The sequence below is a fragment of the Heterodontus francisci genome, unplaced genomic scaffold, assembly GCF_036365525.1.
Source record: "Heterodontus francisci isolate sHetFra1 unplaced genomic scaffold, sHetFra1.hap1 HAP1_SCAFFOLD_701, whole genome shotgun sequence".
In the NCBI taxonomy this organism is placed as follows: Eukaryota; Metazoa; Chordata; class Chondrichthyes; order Heterodontiformes; family Heterodontidae; genus Heterodontus; species Heterodontus francisci.
The window spans coordinates 72,501-85,000 of NW_027140629.1; positions in this window are offsets into that span (position 1 = coordinate 72,501).

Here is a 12,500-nt window from a genome sequence, read left to right on the forward strand (position 1 = left end):
GCATAGTTTCTTTCTTTGACATGTATATCTGTATGAAGGTCGGCTTTGCTCTGCCATCGCAGCCTCCCTTCTTTGCTTTTCTCACTGTACCAACAGACATGTCATAGACTTTGGTTTTTTTTTATTAATTCTTTTCCTGTGGGTGTGGTGTGCCTCCGCACCCCCCAATCTGTTCCAAGGCCTTGTTTTCTCTCGCTCGCCAAAACACTTTGTCTGTTTTCACAGCCAGTCTACCGGCCTAGACCCAACTGTGCGATATTTCAGAGCCGGCAACAGAGCATGGAAAGTCCGCCAGATTTACCCTTAAATGCTCATAAATGACTTCCAGGCACTCTTCGGAAGGTCTTTTATTTCAAAAGAAGGTCCTTCCTTGAGGGAGCACTTCTTCGGCCACTTTGCAAGTGCAACCGCTGCCAGCAAAAGTTCTGAAAATCGAGTTCCCGAAAATCTCCGGGTACCCCGCCAACCCCCAGCCACCCGAATCGCAAGTGTCAATTCGGCGGGTTGCCTGCCGGTAGTCCTTCCGAAAATGAGGCGCCAAATCGCCGCAACGGCCATTTTTCATTTCGGCATCGGGACTTCCGACGGCAACTGATTAACTAGCCCGGGGACTAGAGCGGCAGCAAATGCAACGTGCCCTCTTGGCGGGAGCAACTTGACCGCCCCCGTGGGGAAAGGTCAACTCGGGGCCCGGGAAAGTCGCCGAGTCCGACCCCATACACTTCCATGAGTTGGGGGTTTTGGCCTTCCCGGCCCAAGGCTCGCCTTATTTCGGCCTGCACTTTCGGAAAAGGGTGCATTCCTTTTGGTTAATGATTTCACCAGCCCGGGTCTTAGCCTCTGCCCCGACGGCTAAGTCTTTTGGTTAATGATTTCCTGCGGCTGGGACTACCCTTTCCCCCCGCCCTGCAGGCACCCGGGTCGGGAGGCCGTCGGGGGCACTTTCCGGGGCAAATCCGGACCCTTACGCAAGGGAGAGTGCGCCCCCCGCCTCGGCCGGGGGGTCAGGCTGCCGCCTATTAAGCCCGACAGAAAACCCGAAAAATGGACGAAAATGGGAAAAAATCCCCATCCGAAAAAGGCTTAAAAGTCGGTTGGGCGGCAGCTAGGGTCGGTCTCTGCAGACCTGGAGGCTCGGGTGGACTCTTGGAATAAACGTCCAAGTCCCGACTTGCCACCTCCTACTACTGTGCAGATACCCCGCCAACCCCCAGCCACCCGAATGACAAGCGTCCGATCAGCGGGACGAATTTGACAACTCTGGCCGGACCTCTGGAACTCCATCCCGGGTAACCGGGGCAAATTTTTCCGCTTGATCGCCCTTCCACTGGTTAACCATTTGCCCTTTCGGACTTAGTCTCTGGACATTATTCGACTGATTTTCTGGTTAACCATTTGCCCTTTCGGACTTAGTCTCTGGGCATTATTTTCGACTTTTTGGTTAATGATTTCACACTTTTTACTTACTTTTGCGCTTTTTGGTTAATGATTACTCTGCTTACTGGTTAATTATTTGCCCTTTCGGACTTAGTCTCTGGACATTATTTTCGAGTTTTTGGTTAATGATTTCACACTTTTAACATATTTTTGCGCTTTTTGGTTAATGATTACTCTGCTTACTGGTTAATTATTTGCCCTTTCGGACTTAGTCTCTGCACATTATTTTCGAGTTTTTGGTTAATGATTTCACACTTTTAACATATTTTTGCGCTTTTTGGTTACTGATTTCATACTTTTTACTTACTTTTGCGCCTTTTGGTTAATGATTACTCTGCTTACTGGTTAACCATTTGCCCTTTCGGACTTAGTCTCTGGACATTATTTTCGAGTTTTTGGTTAATGATTTCACACTTTTTACTTACTTTTGCGATTTTTGGTTAATGATTACTCTGCTTACTGGTTAACCATTTGCCCTTTCGGACTTAGTCTCTGGACATTATTTTCGGGTTTTTGGTTAATGATTTCACACTTTTTACTTACTTTTGCGATTTTTGGTTAATGATTACTCTGCTTACTGGTTAACCATTTGCCCTTTCGGACTTAGTCTCTGGAGATTATTTTCGAGTTTTTGGTTAATGATTTCACACTTTTTACTTACTTTTGCGATTTTTGGTTAATGATTACTCTGCTTACTGGTTAACCATTTGCCCTTTCGGACTTAGTCTCTGGACATTATTTTCGAGTTTTTGGTTAATGATTTCACACTTTTAACATATTTTTGCGATTTTTGGTTAATGATTACTCTGCTTACTGGTTAATTATTTGCCCTTTCGGACTTAGTCTCTGCACATTATTTTCGAGTTTTTGGTTAATGATTTCACACTTTTAACATATTTTTGCGCTTTTTGGTTACTGATTTCATACTTTTTACTTACTTTTGCGATTTTTGGTTAATGATTACTCTGCTTACTGGTTAACCATTTGCCCTTTCGGACTTAGTCTCTGGAGATTATTTTCGAGTTTTTGGTTAATGATTTCACACTTTTTACTTACTTTTGCGATTTTTGGTTAATGATTACTCTGCTTACTGGTTAACCATTTGCCCTTTCGGACTTAGTCTCTGGACATTATTTTCGAGTTTTTGGTTAATGATTTCACACTTTTAACATATTTTTGCGATTTTTGGTTAATGATTACTCTGCTTACTGGTTAATTATTTGCCCTTTCGGACTTAGTCTCTGCACATTATTTTCGAGTTTTTGGTTAATGATTTCACACTTTTAACATATTTTTGCGCTTTTTGGTTACTGATTTCATACTTTTTACTTACTTTTGCGCCTTTTGGTTAATGATTACTCTGCTTACTGGTTAACCATTTGCCCTTTCGGACTTCGTCTCTGGACATTATTTTCGAGTTTTTGGTTAATGATTTCACACTTTTTACTTACTTTTGCGATTTTTGGTTAATGATTACTCTGCTTACTGGTTAACCATTTGCCCTTTCGGACTTAGTCTCTGGACATTATTTTCGGGTTTTTGGTTAATGATTTCACACTTTTTACTTACTTTTGCGATTTTTGGTTAATGATTACTCTGCTTACTGGTTAACCATTTGCCCTTTCGGACTTAGTCTCTGGAGATTATTTTCGAGTTTTTGGTTAATGATTTCACACTTTTTACTTACTTTTGCGATTTTTGGTTAATGATTACTCTGCTTACTGGTTAACCATTTGCCCTTTCGGACTTAGTCTCTGGACATTATTTTCGAGTTTTTGGTTAATGATTTCACACTTTTAACATATTTTTGCGATTTTTGGTTAATGATTACTCTGCTTACTGGTTAATTATTTGCCCTTTCGGACTTAGTCTCTGCACATTATTTTCGAGTTTTTGGTTAATGATTTCACACTTTTAACATATTTTTGCGCTTTTTGGTTACTGATTTCATACTTTTTACTTACTTTTGCGCCTTTTGGTTAATGATTACTCTGCTTACTGGTTAACCATTTGCCCTTTCGGACTTAGTCTCTGGACATTATTTTCGAGTTTTTGGTTAATGATTTCACACTTTTTACTTACTTTTGCGATTTTTGGTTAATGATTACTCTGCTTACTGGTTAACCATTTGCCCTTTCGGACTTAGTCTCTGGACATTATTTTCGGGTTTTTGGTTAATGATTTCACACTTTTTACTTACTTTTGCGATTTTTGGTTAATGATTACTCTGCTTACTGGTTAACCATTTGCCCTTTCGGACTTAGTCTCTGGAGATTATTTTCGAGTTTTTGGTTAATGATTTCACACTTTTTACTTACTTTTGCGATTTTTGGTTAATGATTACTCTGCTTACTGGTTAACCATTTGCCCTTTCGGACTTAGTCTCTGGACATTATTTTCGAGTTTTTGGTTAATGATTTCACACTTTTAACATATTTTTGCGATTTTTGGTTAATGATTACTCTGCTTACTGGTTAATTATTTGCCCTTTCGGACTTAGTCTCTGCACATTATTTTCGAGTTTTTGGTTAATGATTTCACACTTTTAACATATTTTTGCGCTTTTTGGTTACTGATTTCATACTTTTTACTTACTTTTGCGATTTTTGGTTAATGATTACTCTGCTTACTGGTTAACCATTTGCCCTTTCGGACTTAGTCTCTGGGCATTATTTTCGACTTTTTGGTTAATGATTTCACACTTTTAACATATTTTTGCGATTTTTGGTTAATGATTACTCTGCTTACTGGTTAATTATTTGCCCTTTCGGACTTAGTCTCTGCACATTATTTTCGAGTTTTTGGTTAATGATTTCACACTTTTAACATATTTTTGCGCTTTTTGGTTACTGATTTCATACTTTTTACTTACTTTTGCGATTTTTGGTTAATGATTACTCTGCTTACTGGTTAACCATTTGCCCTTTCGGACTTAGTCTCTGGAGATTATTTTCGAGTTTTTGGTTAATGATTTCACACTTTTTACTTACTTTTGCGATTTTTGGTTAATGATTACTCTGCTTACTGGTTAACCATTTGCCCTTTCGGACTTAGTCTCTGGACATTATTTTCGAGTTTTTGGTTAATGATTTCACACTTTTAACATATTTTTGCGATTTTTGGTTAATGATTACTCTGCTTACTGGTTAATTATTTGCCCTTTCGGACTTAGTCTCTGCACATTATTTTCGAGTTTTTGGTTAATGATTTCACACTTTTAACATATTTTTGCGCTTTTTGGTTACTGATTTCATACTTTTTACTTACTTTTGCGCCTTTTGGTTAATGATTACTCTGCTTACTGGTTAACCATTTGCCCTTTCGGACTTAGTCTCTGGACATTATTTTCGAGTTTTTGGTTAATGATTTCACACTTTTTACTTACTTTTGCGATTTTTGGTTAATGATTACTCTGCTTACTGGTTAACCATTTGCCCTTTCGGACTTAGTCTCTGGACATTATTTTCGGGTTTTTGGTTAATGATTTCACACTTTTTACTTACTTTTGCGATTTTTGGTTAATGATTACTCTGCTTACTGGTTAACCATTTGCCCTTTCGGACTTAGTCTCTGGGCATTATTTTCGACTTTTTGGTTAATGATTTCACACTTTTAACATATTTTTGCGATTTTTGGTTAATGATTACTCTGCTTACTGGTTAATTATTTGCCCTTTCGGACTTAGTCTCTGCACATTATTTTCGAGTTTTTGGTTAATGATTTCACACTTTTAACATATTTTTGCGCTTTTTGGTTACTGATTTCATACTTTTTACTTACTTTTGCGATTTTTGGTTAATGATTACTCTGCTTACTGGTTAACCATTTGCCCTTTCGGACTTAGTCTCTGGACATTATTTTCGAGTTTTTGGTTAATGATTTCACACTTTTAACATATTTTTGCGATTTTTGGTTAATGATTACTCTGCTTACTGGTTAATTATTTGCCCTTTCGGACTTAGTCTCTGCACATTATTTTCGAGTTTTTGGTTAATGATTTCACACTTTTTACTTACTTTTGCGATTTTTGGTTAATGATTACTCTGCTTACTGGTTAACCATTTGCCCTTTCGCACTTAGTCTCTGGAGATTATTTTCGAGTTTTTGGTTAATGATTTCACACTTTTAACATATTTTTGCGATTTTTGGTTAATGATTACTCTGCTTACTGGTTAACCATTTGCCCTTTCGGACTTAGTCTCTGCACATTATTTTCGAGTTTTTGGTTAATGATTTCACACTTTTAACATATTTTTGCGCTTTTTGGTTACTGATTTCATACTTTTTACTTACTTTTGCGATTTTTGGTTAATGATTACTCTGCTTACTGGTTAACCATTTGCCCTTTCGGACTTAGTCTCTGGAGATTATTTTCGAGTTTTTGGTTAATGATTTCACACTTTTTACTTACTTTTGCGATTTTTGGTTAATGATTACTCTGCTTACTGGTTAACCATTTGCCCTTTCGGACTTAGTCTCTGGACATTATTTTCGAGTTTTTGGTTAATGATTTCACACTTTTAACATATTTTTGCGATTTTTGGTTAATGATTACTCTGCTTACTGGTTAATTATTTGCCCTTTCGGACTTAGTCTCTGCACATTATTTTCGAGTTTTTGGTTAATGATTTCACACTTTTAACATATTTTTGCGCTTTTTGGTTACTGATTTCATACTTTTTACTTACTTTTGCGCCTTTTGGTTAATGATTACTCTGCTTACTGGTTAACCATTTGCCCTTTCGGACTTAGTCTCTGGACATTATTTTCGAGTTTTTGGTTAATGATTTCACACTTTTTACTTACTTTTGCGATTTTTGGTTAATGATTACTCTGCTTACTGGTTAACCATTTGCCCTTTCGGACTTAGTCTCTGGACATTATTTTCGGGTTTTTGGTTAATGATTTCACACTTTTTACTTACTTTTGCGATTTTTGGTTAATGATTACTCTGCTTACTGGTTAACCATTTGCCCTTTCGGACTTAGTCTCTGGAGATTATTTTCGAGTTTTTGGTTAATGATTTCACACTTTTTACTTACTTTTGCGATTTTTGGTTAATGATTACTCTGCTTACTGGTTAACCATTTGCCCTTTCGGACTTAGTCTCTGGACATTATTTTCGAGTTTTTGGTTAATGATTTCACACTTTTAACATATTTTTGCGATTTTTGGTTAATGATTACTCTGCTTACTGGTTAATTATTTGCCCTTTCGGACTTAGTCTCTGCACATTATTTTCGAGTTTTTGGTTAATGATTTCACACTTTTAACATATTTTTGCGCTTTTTGGTTACTGATTTCATACTTTTTACTTACTTTTGCGCCTTTTGGTTAATGATTACTCTGCTTACTGGTTAACCATTTGCCCTTTCGGACTTAGTCTCTGGACATTATTTTCGAGTTTTTGGTTAATGATTTCACACTTTTTACTTACTTTTGCGATTTTTGGTTAATGATTACTCTGCTTACTGGTTAACCATTTGCCCTTTCGGACTTAGTCTCTGGACATTATTTTCGGGTTTTTGGTTAATGATTTCACACTTTTTACTTACTTTTGCGATTTTTGGTTAATGATTACTCTGCTTACTGGTTAACCATTTGCCCTTTCGGACTTAGTCTCTGGAGATTATTTTCGAGTTTTTGGTTAATGATTTCACACTTTTTACTTACTTTTGCGATTTTTGGTTAATGATTACTCTGCTTACTGGTTAACCATTTGCCCTTTCGGACTTAGTCTCTGGACATTATTTTCGAGTTTTTGGTTAATGATTTCACACTTTTAACATATTTTTGCGATTTTTGGTTAATGATTACTCTGCTTACTGGTTAATTATTTGCCCTTTCGGACTTAGTCTCTGCACATTATTTTCGAGTTTTTGGTTAATGATTTCACACTTTTAACATATTTTTGCGCTTTTTGGTTACTGATTTCATACTTTTTACTTACTTTTGCGATTTTTGGTTAATGATTACTCTGCTTACTGGTTAACCATTTGCCCTTTCGGACTTAGTCTCTGGGCATTATTTTCGACTTTTTGGTTAATGATTTCACACTTTTAACATATTTTTGCGATTTTTGGTTAATGATTACTCTGCTTACTGGTTAATTATTTGCCCTTTCGGACTTAGTCTCTGCACATTATTTTCGAGTTTTTGGTTAATGATTTCACACTTTTAACATATTTTTGCGCTTTTTGGTTACTGATTTCATACTTTTTACTTACTTTTGCGATTTTTGGTTAATGATTACTCTGCTTACTGGTTAACCATTTGCCCTTTCGGACTTAGTCTCTGGAGATTATTTTCGAGTTTTTGGTTAATGATTTCACACTTTTTACTTACTTTTGCGATTTTTGGTTAATGATTACTCTGCTTACTGGTTAACCATTTGCCCTTTCGGACTTAGTCTCTGGACATTATTTTCGAGTTTTTGGTTAATGATTTCACACTTTTAACATATTTTTGCGATTTTTGGTTAATGATTACTCTGCTTACTGGTTAATTATTTGCCCTTTCGGACTTAGTCTCTGCACATTATTTTCGAGTTTTTGGTTAATGATTTCACACTTTTAACATATTTTTGCGCTTTTTGGTTACTGATTTCATACTTTTTACTTACTTTTGCGCCTTTTGGTTAATGATTACTCTGCTTACTGGTTAACCATTTGCCCTTTCGGACTTAGTCTCTGGACATTATTTTCGAGTTTTTGGTTAATGATTTCACACTTTTTACTTACTTTTGCGATTTTTGGTTAATGATTACTCTGCTTACTGGTTAACCATTTGCCCTTTCGGACTTAGTCTCTGGACATTATTTTCGGGTTTTTGGTTAATGATTTCACACTTTTTACTTACTTTTGCGATTTTTGGTTAATGATTACTCTGCTTACTGGTTAACCATTTGCCCTTTCGGACTTAGTCTCTGGACATTATTTTCGAGTTTTTGGTTAATGATTTCACACTTTTAACATATTTTTGCGATTTTTGGTTAATGATTACTCTGCTTACTGGTTAATTATTTGCCCTTTCGGACTTAGTCTCTGCACATTATTTTCGAGTTTTTGGTTAATGATTTCACACTTTTAACATATTTTTGCGCTTTTTGGTTACTGATTTCATACTTTTTACTTACTTTTGCGCCTTTTGGTTAATGATTACTCTGCTTACTGGTTAACCATTTGCCCTTTCGGACTTAGTCTCTGGAGATTATTTTCGAGTTTTTGGTTAATGATTTCACACTTTTTACTTACTTTTGCGATTTTTGGTTAATGATTACTCTGCTTACTGGTTAACCATTTGCCCTTTCGGACTTAGTCTCTGGACATTATTTTCGGGTTTTTGGTTAATGATTTCACACTTTTTACTTACTTTTGCGATTTTTGGTTAATGATTACTCTGCTTACTGGTTAACCATTTGCCCTTTCGCACTTAGTCTCTGGAGATTATTTTCGAGTTTTTGGTTAATGATTTCACACTTTTTACTTACTTTTGCGATTTTTGGTTAATGATTACTCTGCTTACTGGTTAACCATTTGCCCTTTTGGACTTAGTCTCTGGACATTATTTTCGGGTTTTTGGTTAATGATTTCACACTTTTTACTTACTTTTGCGATTTTTGGTTAATGATGACTCTGCTTACTGGTTAACCATTTGCCCTTTCGCACTTAGTCTCTGGAGATTATTTTCGACTTTTTGGTTAATGATTTCACACTTTTAACTTAATTTTGTGCTTTTTGGTTAATGATTTCATACTTTTTACTTACTTTTGCCCTTTTTGGTTAATGATTACTCTGCTTACTGGTTAACCATTTGCCCTTTCGGACTTGGTCTCTGGACATTATTTTCGAGTTTTTGGTTAATGATTTCACACTTTTTACTTACTTTTGCGATTTTTGGTTAATGATTACTCTGCTTACTGGTTAACCATTTGCCCTTTCGCACTTAGTCTCTGGAGATTATTTTCGACTTTTTGGTTAATGATTTCACACTTTTAACTTAATTTTGTGCTTTTTGGTTAATGATTTCATACTTTTTACTTACTTTTGCCCTTTTTGGTTAATGATTACTCTGCTTACTGGTTAACCATTTGCCCTTTCGGACTTGGTCTCTGGACATTATTTTCGAGTTTTTGGTTAATGATTTCACACTTTTTACTTACTTTTGCGATTTTTGGTTAATGATTTCACACTTTTTACTTACTTTTGCGATTTTTGGTTAATGATTACTCTGCTTACTGGTTAACCATTTGCCCTTTCGGACTTAGTCTCTGGACATTATTTTCGAGTTTTTGGTTAATGATTTCACACTTTTTACTTACTTTTGCGATTTTTGGTTAATGATTTCACACTTTTTACTTACTTTTGCGATTTTTGGTTAATGATGACTCTGCTTACTGGTTAATTATTTGTACTTTCGGACTTGGTCTCTGGACATTATTTTCGAGTTTTTGGTTAATGATTTCACACTTTTAACATAATTTTGCGCTTTTTGGTTAATGATTACTCTGCTTGCTTGTTACTGATTTCCCCTTTCGGACTTGATCTCTGGCCGTTCTTTTCGACCTTTTTGGATCAGGTTTCCACACTCTGAAATTATTTTGGGCTCACTGATTAGGCGAGATCAAGGGGGCATGCCTGGGCACTTTGGGCTCAGTTTGGGAAGGCGGCGTCCGTGTGCTCCTCCGCCCTTCCCGCACTTGCGGCTAGGTTTGCCAAACTGCGCTGACCCGCAGCCCTGCCTTTTTGCCCACGGCACACGGAACGACTCAAGTCTGGCTCCGTTCCAGGCCGTTGCCTCCGGCTGCCCGCCGTCCGGCCGGCCTGGGACGTACCCCGGCTGACGGCGCCGGAGGCCCTCTAGCAGCCACCGGTGCCGCGGGCCAATGGGTCCGGGCGTTCCGGAGCTATCGGTGGGGAAGTGCTCTCCCCTTTTCCTGACGCCGTTCGCCCGAGCAGAGGTGCAGCCTGACGGGACTGCTGTCGCCTTCCGCGGCGCACCGGCCCCTTTCACCTGCCGTCGACCGCGCGGAGCTCGGACCTCCCTCCCCGAAGTTATGGCCCCGGCGCCGGAGGGTGCCCGGGGCCGGGCATTCAGCGGGGTGAGTCTTAACCTTCCCGGTCAGCCTGCGGGGTCGGTGCGCCGGCACTCGACGCCGGAGGGTCCCCTCTTTCCGTAGAGCCCCGCCCGGTGCCGATCGGCCGGCGGATTGCGGAGCGAACCGCGCCTGACCGACGGGCCTCGGAAACCCGTTGCAGTCGACGGGGGGGGAACCGGACAGCGGGACGAGGTGCCGATTCCACCCGCAGATTCGATCCCGAAATCCCGCGGGATTCGGCGGTCCGACCCGACAGATTCAAACGTCGCCCGGGCGGCCCCCAGCGGTCGGGCCGGCCTGGTTCCGCCACCGCCCGATGCCCCTCGCCCCCGGCTACCGCCGGCCGCGCAGACCGAGCGAATGCGGCCGGACGTCCGGCGGCAATCGGCCGGAAAGCGGTATGGCCATTTCCTACTGTCCCTCGGACGGGCAGAGGGGCGGCGCCGGGGCACTCGCGGACCAGGCCGCGCCCCTCCGAGCCCTACCGCCTGCCGTCGACCGCGCGGGGATCGGACCTCCCTCCCCGAAGTTATGGCCCCGGAGCCGGAGGGTAGCCGGGGCCGGGCATTCAGCGGGGTGAGTCTTCACCTTCCCGGTCAGCCTGCGGGGTCGGTGCGCCGGCACTCGACGCGGGAGGGTCCCCTCTTTCCGTAGAGCCCCGCCCGGTGCCGATCGGCCGGCGGATTGCGGAGCGAACCGCGCCTGACCGACGGGCCTCGGAAACCCGTTGCAGTCGACCGGGGGGAACCGGACAGCGGGACGAGGTGCCGATTCCACCCGCAGATTCGATCCCGAAATCCCGCGGGATTCGGCGGTCCGACCCGACAGATTCAAACGTCGCCCGGGCGGCCCCCAGCGGTCGGGCCGGCCTGGTTCCGCCACCGCCCGATGCCCCTCGCCCCCGGCTACCGCCGGCCGCGCAGACCGAGCGAATGCGGCCGGACGTCCGGCGGCAATCGGCCGGAAAGCGGTATGGCCATTTCCTACTGTCCCTCGGACGGGCAGAGGGGCGGCGCCGGGGCACTCGCGGACCAGGCCGCGCCCCTCCGAGCCCTACCGCCTGCCGTCGACCGCGCGGGGATCGGACCCTCCTCGCCGAAGTTATGGAGGTAAGACCGGGAGGCTGCCCAGGGTCGGGACTTCAACCGGCTGCCGCCACCCTTTCCCGCCTGTCCCACGGGCTCGGAGATCCAGGCCCTGCAAAGACCCTCCGGTCGCCACCCGACAGGTGCTTTACCGGAGAAATCGTAAACCGGCGTCAGGGCCGGACCTGTCCCGCAGAGGGCAGCCTGCGCCCTTATGCTTTCCCTTTTGCTTTGGCCCCGCAGTAGCAAATGGTTCACCGATAAGTCGGGAACCCACACGCCCGGCCCCACCCGCCCATCCTTCCGCAATGCATCGCCTAGACACACGCACCAAGGGCGCTCTCCTTCCCCCGCCTCCCACATCCCACAGGATGTGCCCTCAGACCACGGCGCCCACACAACCACCCACCCACCCAACCTTCCTAAACACGCCGGCAAACATGCATACAAACACGGCCACCTTCGCAAATTCACCCCCACGCCGACTATTAAGCCCGGCAAGACTCATTGTAGCCAACCGCGGCCAAAAGTTGAAGTGACAACTCATTAACCAATTTACAACATTTGGACAACTGATTAACCAGACTCTTTGTCAATCTGACGACGGGAGCAAATCATAAACCGGTTCTGCCCACTGCTAGCCTTCGCAAAGTCACCCCCCCCCCCCCACGCCGACTATTAAGCCCGGCAAGACTCATTGCAGCCAACCGTGGCCAAAAGTTGAAGTGACAACTCAGTAACCAATTTACAACATTTGGACAACTGAATAACCAGACTCTTTGTCAATCTGACGACGGGGGCAAATCATAAACCGGTTCTGCCCACTGCTAGCCTTCGCAAAGTCACCCCCGCACGCCGACTATTAAGCCCGGCAAGACTCA